Raw genomic sequence first — 3,017 nt, forward strand, 5'->3', positions numbered from 1 at the left:
AATTTCAAAAGACTCACAAGGAAGGAAGTTCTTAAGTTTAAAACTAGAAACTAGAAGGTGAGGATGATGAAGTTCTTTTAAAACGCAAGAGCAAAAATTGAAATGGAAAAGATTCTAATAAATGGGTTGAAGGGTATTTATAGTATTCCCAAACGGCGGTTCACATCACGATGGTTCATATCCCAAGATAGCCTACCATTGGCTGACACACATTTAATGCCTCGAAGACTGGACCGACGAGATGTTTACACTATTCTTATCACTTACGTCACGAATTCATCAACATGTTTTATCGAAGTAAGAATCGAAAGCTCGAATCGTTTCCCATCATTTGCTCTCCGAAAAATAAGGGAATTTTGATTTCATATTGTTTTCACTTGCGTTATGATACATCGAAGTGAGAATCTGAGGCTCATATCGTTTCTCGTCATCTACTCTCCAAAAACGAGGGGATTATCTGTATACGCATAAAATCGATCTCGATATTTGATCGAGCTTCCGAACTCCTTGATTAGGCCAAGATCGAAATATCTGTGAGCGGGTGAAGTCAAGCTCAAAGATCGATCTGACGACTAACACCACTAACCAAGATCGGCACATGGTAATTATGATCGAACCCGAAGCACTATCAAAATTAGCCATCGAAACCATCAAATTTGCCGTTGAGTTTGCCGAAGGTGTGACCGGTCATGTTTCTAACGGTCTCGAAGAAAGCTTTGTCAACTCATCCGACAGGGGTCCGTAATTCTCTCCATTAACCAATTATTGTGGCGGAAATCACGTAACGGCTCAAAAAGGGAACCAACGGTCAGCAAATCAAGTACTTTTGCCTTTTATAAAACAATAAAATAATATCTCAATGGGTAGATCTCCCCTATGGACTTGATAATTCATAAGGGACATTGTAACTCATATCAAAAGGCTATATACTGTTATTTCTATCTTTGTCATAGTTCATTGCACTACAACATCAATAATATTATCAATTATATTATTTCTAGCTCGGGGAAGATTAATCTCACAAGGCTAGGATTGCTCAAACTTGCGTGGTTTGCATTTACCTTTTTATTTTTTATTTTCGTAGCTGATCCAATTTATCACTCTGTATTAAATTATATCGCGTATCCTTAAAATCACGTATAAATTTAATTATCCGATTTTTAGGATAAACAAAGAGGCTTCAAATAATTGATTACCCATTCTTAGTGCACCATTGGTTTTGATCCAGTAATCCGTCTACCTCGAATTGATTACCCATTTAATCCGTACAGCTAAGAAGTACTTCTGTTACAAGTATATGTTTATGGAAATCAGTTTCTTTTTTATCAATCCTAATCAGCTAACCTTTTTCAAAAAAAAAAAAAAAAGTTAATGCTAAAAGTTATATTCGACTAATACCATATACTACGTACTATCATATTTATATCTAAGATATTTGTGTACCTTGTGGCACATTATAGCCACACTACCTAGAAATCCTAAAAGTTAAGGCAGTGGCAGAGAGATCCATTTCAAGGCCAGAACCCCTTCTTCTTCGCATATTCCGTGTCTTTGTTAGGATTTGAAGACGAGACCTCATGATTCTCAACCCATTTCATGAATCACTAAGTCAGATCTTTAGGTGCGAACACATCTTATAATATATAAATCATTTATAGTAGACAACCTGACGTTTAGTTCTTGCTTTGTATAGATGTATAGGGTAAAATATGTTATGACTCATGGCCATCCAAAAATAGAGACACGTGAAACCCAAGACGGGGAAATGACCATAGACCGAAGGTACCTGTTTCGTTTATCACCAGAAAGAATAATGCTCATAAAGATGTGATAAATGCTCTTCGTCCGGTAGCATTTAATTGAAAATATTCCATGGCATTAAGAGCAATTACCCGTTACAGAAAATTTGGCATTTATGTTCACCGTTACATTTTCATCAATGTCTCTCATAATTGACATTAAAGAAGAACACGATCCTAGGACCTCCTTCATAGCTATAAATAGTGAGCTCAGATGTCATTGTAAAGGACATGAATTTTCTGGCAAACTTATGCTATATTCTATACAAAGCTCAATACAATCTTATCTTCTTACATTTTTATTTCGTTGTTGTTGTGCCCGAAAACCTTGTTCTCAGAATTGTTGCTTCTGTGTTTCGTCCATATCCTAAGTCTAAGTATTGCATAATTCTTCGATTATTTTATTATTTCAGGATCAAATCAATTCACTTGTCTAGAAACCACGTATAAATTTTACTGTACCATTTTACGGGTAAATAGTTTGGCGTCCACCGTGGGGCCTAGACAACTGTGTAATTAAATTGATCCATGCCTTTTTTTGCTAACACGTTTTGATTATTTTGTCTTAGAAAACATTATAAGAAATGGCATATAACACTGTTAACGGTATGCACAACTCCGAGATTCGAGGGGATCAGCCTCATTTCGTGGACTCAATCAATGACAGTCATAATGAAGGGAATGATGCTACACCGATGCATGACAGACAATATCCTCGATATGTTCGGGAAACCACTCCCGATGATGCTGACGAGGAACATGTTATTGACGCGGTAAGGGTCTTGCAAGAGAAACAGTCACGCGCGACATGATAAGGTTATGACGGAGTTGAAGCAGGCATTGTCGGGAGCTTCAAATAATGCAAACAGACGAGATCCGATTCCTCCCGGTGTTTCCACAAATCAAACAACGCAGAGGGTTGACAACAACACTCCCAGGGGTGAAAAGTTAATCCCGAAGCGGTTCAAAATGCATGACGTGCCAAAGTATGACGAAACTTTAGACCCCCAGAAGCATATTACCACCTACACAACGACGGTAAAGGGAAATGATTTAGCGGCTCACGAAATTGAATCTGTGTTGCTAAAGAAATTTGGAGAAACCCTCAAGAGGAGAGCCTTGACGTGGTATCATTGTTACCTAAGCATTGCATAGACTCCTTTGAAATACTCGTGGATTCTTTCATTAAGGCTTATGCCGGGACTAGAAAAGTACAGG

This window comes from Nicotiana tabacum, unplaced genomic scaffold, assembly GCF_000715075.1.
Source record: "Nicotiana tabacum cultivar K326 unplaced genomic scaffold, ASM71507v2 Un00006, whole genome shotgun sequence".
Classification (NCBI taxonomy): Eukaryota; Viridiplantae; Streptophyta; class Magnoliopsida; order Solanales; family Solanaceae; genus Nicotiana; species Nicotiana tabacum.